The 8,606-nt window shown below is 42.1% G+C and overlaps 1 protein-coding gene and 1 pseudogene across 1 annotated transcript in view; both read left to right on the forward strand.

The window, feature by feature from the left end:
• Window positions 1-8,606, forward strand: part of LOC111956086 (ubiquitin-conjugating enzyme E2 E1-like) — a 114,127-nt gene that overhangs the window by 62,981 nt on the left and 42,540 nt on the right. The window lies entirely within an intron of this gene.
• LOC139023381 (ubiquitin-conjugating enzyme E2 E1-like) overlaps window positions 3,819-8,606 on the forward strand; it is an 18,687-nt pseudogene continuing 13,899 nt past the window's right edge.

Consider the following 8,606-nt stretch of genomic DNA (forward strand, 5'->3'; position numbering starts at 1 on the left):
CAAAGCACTAACAACATGTTCAGCTCATGTATCAATTTAGAGAGCTACGCTAACTCATCGCAAGCAGAGCCTGTACAACAACATAATTGATTCACAATCCATCCTATTTTAGAAGCATAGCTCAACAGCCCTCATTACGCGAGACGACAATACTCGGCCAGTCATCGACAACTACACGTTGAGGAGCATTTCAAATGACACAACCACAACAGCGCCACTACATCACAGCTCGCCTGCTTTCCCGATCCACACATTCCTAGACTTTAACTCCTTTGAGCGATCACACAGAGCTGCGACCGACTTAACAGCAAGCCAGGCTGCTGATCCATCGTCGCACAAACATAAATCAGCAACAGGTGTTTCTCAATAGTACTCTATTATTTTACAGAGAAGCTCGCAACAGCACAGGAGGCATGTACACACACACACTCCAATATCACACGAATCCAGTGTTTCGCAGTCACCTAATTTTTCCAGAGAGTCTCTCGATGCCTACAACAGCCAAAGGCGAGCCGTTAACCAACAACAACCAGTGTTCTCAGTCCCAATTATTTTCAGAAAGCTAGCTAACAACAAAGGCAGCGAGCTGCCGTACACCAGCTGAAACCAAAACAGATCTCCAGTCATATATTACTATTAGAACGGAGCTCGCTGAAACCGAGCAAGAGGACATCAATCACGCCACACAATATACCAGGGGGCCAGACAGTAAAATGCAGTCATATTTTAGAGAGCTAGCTAACACAAGGGAGCTGATAACAACAAACAACAGTGTTTCAGTCATTATTTTCAGAAGCTAGCTAACAGCAAGGGAGCTGCAAACAAACAACAACAGGTTTCATCATTATTTTTAGAGAGCTCGCTAAACAGCAAGGGAGCCTGTAAAACAACAACGGTTTCAGTCATATTTTTAGAGCAGCTCCGCTAACAGCAAGGGAGCGTAAACAACAACAGTGTTTCAGTCATTATTCTTTAGAGAGCTAGCTAACAGCAAGGGAGCTGTAACAAACAAACAACAGTGCTTTCAGTCATTATTTCCTCAGAGAGCTAAGCTAACAGCAAGGGAAGCTGTAACAACAACAGTGTTCAAGTTCATTATTTTTAGAAGAGCTCGCTAAACAGCAAGGGAGCTGTAACAACAACAGTGTTTCAGTCAATTTTAGAGAGCTAGCTAACAGCAAGGAGCTGTAACAACAACAACAAAACGTGTTTCAGTCATTATTTTTCAGAGAGCTAGCTAACAGCAAGGAGCTGTAACAACAACAGTGTTTCAGTCATTATTTTTAGAGCGCTAGCTAAACAGCAAGGAGCTGTAACAACAACAACAAAACAGTGTTTCAGTCATTATTTTATAGAGACTAGCTAACAGCAAGAAGCTGTAACAACCAACAACAACAGTGTTTCAGTCATTATTTCAGAGAGCTCGCTAACAGCAAGAGGACGCTGTAACAACAACAGTGTTTCAGTCATTATTTTTAGAAGAGCTAGCTAACAGCAAGGAGCTGCAAAAACAACAACAGTGTTTCAGTCATATTTTTAGAGAGCTAGCTAACAGCAAGGGAGCTGTACAACAACAACAGTGTTTTCAGTCATTATTTTAGACGAGCTAGCTAACAGCAAGGGAGCTGTAACACAACAACAGTGTTTCAGTCATTATTTTTAGAGAGCTAGTCTAACAAACAACAGTGTCACTCACCAATGATGATCATGTGATTGAGAAGCCTAGACAAATAACCTCTTCCTTTCCCCCTTTTTTAAAAAACAGTCCTTACCGTGCAAGTCAAAATGTAATTGGTTCATTCTACGTCACTCAAATTCTGCTTAATACAGTTGAATGGCAAGAGCCCTTCTATCCCAGCTTCTGAAGGCCTATTCAATGGCTGGCTGAGTTAGCTAGATTTTTATACCAGAGACCCACAAAATAAAATCCGATTGAGATTTTGTTCTTCTAGTATTAACCCTTCTCTTTTTAACACAAACTAAAGAGTTAAATCAGAAGATCATTCAAATGATTGTAAAGATGAAATGAAATAGAAATTAAAATCGAAATGTATGTACATTTTTATGAATCCTTAAGGCCTTCTGGATAGTACGAAGTGTGCTAGTGTAAGATATAGCTGAAGCTACTTTTAGATGATGGCATGTATCCAATGAGCACACGCTCTTTCTAAGTGTAGGCTTAGTGAAACTGGAGTACAGCTGGCATACAGCTCACCATGCCTTCTTCTGCCTCACACTCACTCTTCTCGCTCCGCTGACACTCTTCTCTTTCTACATTCCCCTCCGCTTCCCTCTTGATGCTCTCTCTCTCTGTGTGTGTGTTGTGTGTGTGTGTGTGTCGTGTGTGTGTGTTGGTGTGTGTGCTGTTGTGTGGGTGTGTGCTGTGTGTGTGTGTTGCTGCCAACAAGAGAGGTAGTGGTGATCAGTATCTATCTCTTGTCATACAATACTCCCTTTGACTGTCTCGGGACATCTCGTCTATCCCACATTTGCTACCAGCGTCTGTCCAATCCCTGCAGCCGTTGTGATTATTCCTGTGTTTTGCGTGTGATGCCCAGCTGCCGGCCTGAGTAAAAAAAAATCAGGAACTGCCGTCGAGCAGATGAGGAGATGTGGGCGGGGAGAGGGGCTGTGTGATGTTATGGGGGAGAGGGGCTGTGTGATGTTATGGGGGGAGAGGGCTGTGTATGTTATGGGGGGAGAAGGGATGTGTGATGTTATGGGGGGGAGAGGGGCTGTGTGATGTTATGGGGAGCGAGGCTGTGTGATGGGAGCGAGGGGCTGTGTGATGGGAGCAGGGGAGAAAGTAGGAGAGTGAGGGATGAGGAAGCCCTGGCAGAAAAAAAAGACTGTCTTTGTGATAGTAATATATTACATCATCAGCCTGTTCTACACCATTTATACTTTTATGGTGTTATGCTTTTACTTCCGACTATGGTGCTAGAGTGAGACAGGTCATAAACATTATAGAGCACAGTACTTCTTTGTACTGGATAGGGAACCAGTGGTCCACAAGCCTGGGTTATACATGGTGTCGCATGGTGTGCTCTTAACATATCCAGATGCGGTCTGTAGCTTAATACTTACTGTGGGAAGAGAGGGGAGAAAATCACTATTTTAGCCAACAAAAGAGGACTAGGAGAGAGTGCCATGTGGAACGTCTGTCTCAACCACTATAGCAATGGGTTGATTGACCCACAAACATGATCTCTCCTAACCACTAAGTCATGTTGTGCAACAACAGCCTAGAGCGTGACCACGACTAGAACTATTTACTACTGCCAAGCTCGTCTCCTGGAGGCACACCTTCTCTCTCCAGCTCATTCGTCTCTCTCCTCTTTCAGCTTGTTTCCCATAATTCCTCACCGTGTCCAAAATGAGCAAGACAGAAAAATACACAGGCCTACCTCTTTACTACGGACTACAGTTTAAATGAATGGCTTTAGTGATACACTCGCATTGCATTAATGCCTCCCCTCTCACTCTCTTTTCTATTGCTTTGCCCCCTCTCTCCCCATCGCTCCTTTTCTAAATAGGATTTGATTATTTTCCTCTCCACTATGTGTAGGAGGAGGCAACTAACAATGAGACTCGGCAGCAGCCAGCTGCTCTCTAGTCTACACTGTAGTTCTCATGTACTACAGGAGGGCAATCTGCCGTGTGTGTGTGTGTGTGTGTGTGGTGTGTGTGTGTGTGTGTGTGTGTGTGTGTGTGTGTGTGTGTGTGTGTGTGTGTGTGTGTGTGTGTTGTGTGTGTGTGTGTGTGTGTGTGTGTGTGTGTGTGTGTGTGAATAGATAACTGCATAGAGATGCCATGGCATGTATCTGGTAATAGAGAGTTATACCGAGTAGTTTTGGTTGATAATAAGAGAGATCATTCAAGCTTCTTCTCTCTTTATCTTTCACAAACACACACTGCTGAATCAGAATTGAGTTACAGAATTAAAATGTAATGTCCTGATTTCTAAATACGTTCTGTATATTGAATTTCTTTCTTCTGTGCCCTTGCAGTGCGGGTCCAAAAGAGACAACATCTATGAGTGGAGATCCACCATCCTGGACCACCAGGCTCTGTGTACGAGGGAGGGGTCTTCTTCCTAGATATCGCCTTTACACCAGACTACCCCTTCAAACCACCCAAGGTAAACACATATGCATGGGGGCTGGCACACAACACCACACACACACACACACACACACACACACACACACACACACACACACACACACACACACACACACACACACACACACACACACACACACAGGTATGTATGCTAGACTAGTGCTTGCTCAGGAGCCCATGTTGACTGATTCTGTTTTATTTTTGATTTGGGCCTTGGGTTAGGCTTTGAGGGCGTGAAATACTAAACATCTGCACGACACCGGCTACTTTAGAGACAAACATTAACAGTGCATCAATTGCTCCTCTGAAACACAAATAGATAAGTACAGTTGAAGTCGGAAGTTTACATACACCATAGCCAAATACATTTAAACTCAGTTTTTCACAATTCCTGACATTTAATCAGAGTAAAAATTCCCTGTCTTAGGTCTGTTAGGATCACTACTTTATTTTAAGAATGTAAAATGTCAGAATAATAGTAGAGAGAATGATTTATTTCAGCGTTTATTTCTTTCATCACATTCCCAGTGGGTCAGAAGTTTACATACACTCAATTAGTATTTGGTAGCATTGCCTTTAAATTGTTTAACTTGGGTCAAACGTTTTGGGTAGCCTTCCACAAGCTTCCCACAATAAGTTGGGTMAATTCCTCCTGACAGAGCTGGTGCAACGGAGTCAGGTTTGTAGGCCTCCTTGCTTGCACATGCTTTTTCAGTTCTGCCTACACATTTTCTATATGATTGAGGTCAGGGCTTTGTGATGGCCACTCCAATAACTTGACTTTGTTGCCCTTAAGCCATTTTGCCACAACTTTGGAAGTATGCTTGGGGTCATTGTCCATTTGGAAAACCCATTTGTGACCAAGCTTGAACTTACTGACTGATGTCTTGAGATGTTGCTTCAATATATCCACATCATTTTCCATCCTCATGATGCCAACTGTTTTGTGAAGTGCACAAGTCCCTCCTGCAGCAAAGCACCCCCACAACATGATGCTGCCATCCCCGTGCTTCACGGTTGTGATGGTGTTCTTCGGCTTGCAAGCCTCTGCCTTTTTCCTCCAAACATAATGATGGTCATTATGGCCAAACAGTTCTATTTTTGTTTCATCAGACCAGAGGACATTTCTCCAAAAAGTACGATCTTTGTCCCCATGTGCAGTTGCAAACCGTAGTCTGGCTTTTTTATGGTGGTTTTGGAGCAGTGGCTTCTTCCTTGCTGAGCGCCCTTTCAGTAAAAAGCTGACTAGCATAGCCTAGCATAGCGCCACAAGTAAATACTAGCATATAAATATCATGAAATCACAAGTCCAAGACACCAAATGAAAGATACACATCTTGTGAATCCAGCCATCATTTCCGATTTTTTTAAATGTTTTACAGCGAAAACACTATGTATTTCTATTAGCTAACCACAATAGCAAAAGACTCAACCGCATATTTTCACAACTTTTTTACCGCATAGGTAGCTATCACAAAACCGACCAAATAGAGATATAATTAGTCACTAACCAAGAAACAACTTCATCAGATGACAGTCTTATAACATGTTGCATTCATTCACCGCAAAGGTAGCGATCGCAAAAAAAAAAGCAAAAGATATAAAATTATTCATACCTGACCAACTTCATCAGATGACAGTCCTATACATCAGGTTATACAATACACTTATGTTTTGTTCGAAAATGTGCATATTTTGAGCTGAAAACCGTGGTTATACATTGTGAAAATGTAGCAACTTTTTCCCAGATCTCCGGATATATTTCTGACACTCACCTAATCTGACCAAATAACTCATCATAAACTTTACAAAAAATACATGTTGGACAGCAAATGAAAGATACACTAGTTCTTAATGCAATCGCTGTGTTAGATTTTTAAAAATAACTTTAATATAACAAACAGCTTACGTTTAGCGAGACAGCGCCCGCAATAAGGGCGGAAATAGAACTAAACATTTTCCACAGAAATACGAAATACATCATAAATGGTTCCTACTTTTGCTGAGCTTCCATCAGAATCTTGTACAAGAGTTCTTGTCCAGAATAATCGTTGTTCGGTTTTAGAATGTCCTCTTGTGCCTGTCGAATTAGCAACCATAGCTAGCCATGTGGCGCAAACGTGCCCAAGAAAAGAAAATTCCAAAACTCGCAAGTAACGTTCAATAAACTGATACAACTCGGTGAAAAAAACTACTTTATGATGATTTTATCACATCTATCAAATAAAATCAGAGCCGGAGATATCTACCGTGTATACCGAAAGCTTTTCAGAAGGCAATCTGGGGTTCTTCTCGCGCCTTCGAAGACATGAAATTTCCAGACACGTCATTCCAAAAGCTCTTGTTCGACCTCAGATCAAGCTACACCCCATTCCACCTCCCACTGCCTGTTGACATCTAGTGGAAGGTGTATGAAGTGCATGTACAGTGGGGCAAAAAAGTTTTAGTCAGCACCAATTGTGCAAGTCTCCACTTAAAAAGATGAGAGAAGCCTGTAATTGTCATCATAGGTACACTTCAACTATGACAGACAAAATGAGAAAAGAAAATCCAGAAAATCACATTGTAGGATTTTTAATGAATTTATTTGCAAATGATGGTGGAAAATAAGTATTTGGTCAATAACAAAAGTTTTCTCAATACTTTGTTATATACCCTTTGTTGGCGATGACAGAGGTCAAACGTTTTCTGTAAGTCTTCACAAGGTTTTCACACACTGTTGCTGGTATTTTGGCCCATTCCTCCATGCAGATCTCCTCTAGAGCAGTGATGTTTTGGGGCTGTTGCTGGGCAACACGGACTTTCATCCCTCAAGATTTTCTATGGGGTTGAAGATCTGGAGACGTGGCTAGGCCACTCCAGGACCTTGAAATGCTTCGTACGAAGCCACTCCTTCGTTGCCTGGACGGTGTGTTTGGGATCATTGCATGCTGAAAGACCACAGCACGTTTCATCTTCAATGCCCTTGCTGATGGAAGGAGGTTTTCACTCAAATCTCACGATACATGGCCCATTCATTCTTTGCTTTACACGGATCAGTCGTCCTGGTCCCTTTGCAGAAAAACACGCCCCAAAGCATGATGTTTCACCCCCGTGCTTCAAAGTAGGTATGGTGTTCTTAGGATGCAACTCAGCATTCTTTGTCCTCCAAACACGACGAGTTGAGTTTTTACCAAAAAGTTATATTTTGGTTTCATCTGACCATATGACATTCTCCCAATCTTCTTCTGGATCATCCAAATGCTCTCTAGCAAACTTCAGACGGGCCTGGACATGTACTGGCTTAAGCAGAGGGACACGTCTGGCACTGCAGGATTTGAGTCCCTGGCGGCGTAGTGTGTTACTGATGGTAGGCTTTGTTACTTTGGTCCCAGCTCTCTGCAGGTCATTCACTAGGTCCCCCGTGTGGTTCTGGGATTTTTGCTCACCGTTCTTGTGATCATTTTGACCACGGGGTGAGATCTTGCGTGGAGCCCCAGATCGAGGGAGATTATCAGTGGTCTTGTATGTCTTCCATTTCCTAATAATTGCTCCCACAGTTGATTTCTTCAAACAAGCTGCTTACCGATTGCAGATTCAGTCTTCCCAGCCTGGTGCAGGTCTACAATTTTGTTTCTGGTGTCCTTTGACAGCTCTTTGGTCTTGGCATAGTGGAGTTTGGAGTGTGACTGTTTGAGGTTGTGGACAGGTGTCTTTTATACTGATAACAAGTTCAAACAGGTGCCATTAATCAGGTAACGAGTGGAGGACAGAGGAGCCTCTTAAAGAAGAAGTTACAGGTCTGTGAGAGCCAGAAATCTTGCTTGTTTTGTAGGTGACCAAATACTTATTTTCCACCATAATTTGCAAATAAATTCATTAAAAATCTTACAATGTGATTTTCTGGATTTTTTTCCTCATTTTGTCTGTCATAGTTGAAATGTACCTATGATGAAAATTACAGGCCTCTCTCATATTTTTAAGTGGGAGAACTTGCACAATTGGTGGCTGACTAATACTTTTTTGCCCCACTGTATATCCATAGATTTCAAGCAAATTAATAGGAAGGCCCTGGAACAGAGCCTCGATTTCAGATTTTTCACTTCCTGTCAGGAAGTTTGCTGCAAAATGAGTTCTGTTTTACTCACAGATATAAATTCAAACGGTTTTATAAACTTGAGTGTTTTCTATCCAATGTAATATAATATGCATATTGTCCGATCTAGAATAGAATACGAGGCAGTTTAATTTGGGCACGATTCTTTACAAGTGAATACCGCCGCCCCTATTGAGAAAAGGTTTTAATGGAACTTTTTTGACTTTGTCTGGATGTTGTGCCCGCGCTTTGTGCATATGGATTACTGAACTAAACGTGCGAAAAATATGAACTTTATCGAACAAAACAAACATTTATTGTGTAACATGGAGTTCTGGGAGTGCCACCAGATGAAGATCATCAAATGTTAGTGATTAATTTAACGCTATTTCTGGCTTTTGTGACA

The sequence above is a fragment of the Salvelinus sp. IW2-2015 genome, linkage group LG31, assembly GCF_002910315.2.
Source record: "Salvelinus sp. IW2-2015 linkage group LG31, ASM291031v2, whole genome shotgun sequence".
Taxonomy (NCBI): domain Eukaryota; kingdom Metazoa; phylum Chordata; class Actinopteri; order Salmoniformes; family Salmonidae; genus Salvelinus; species Salvelinus sp. IW2-2015.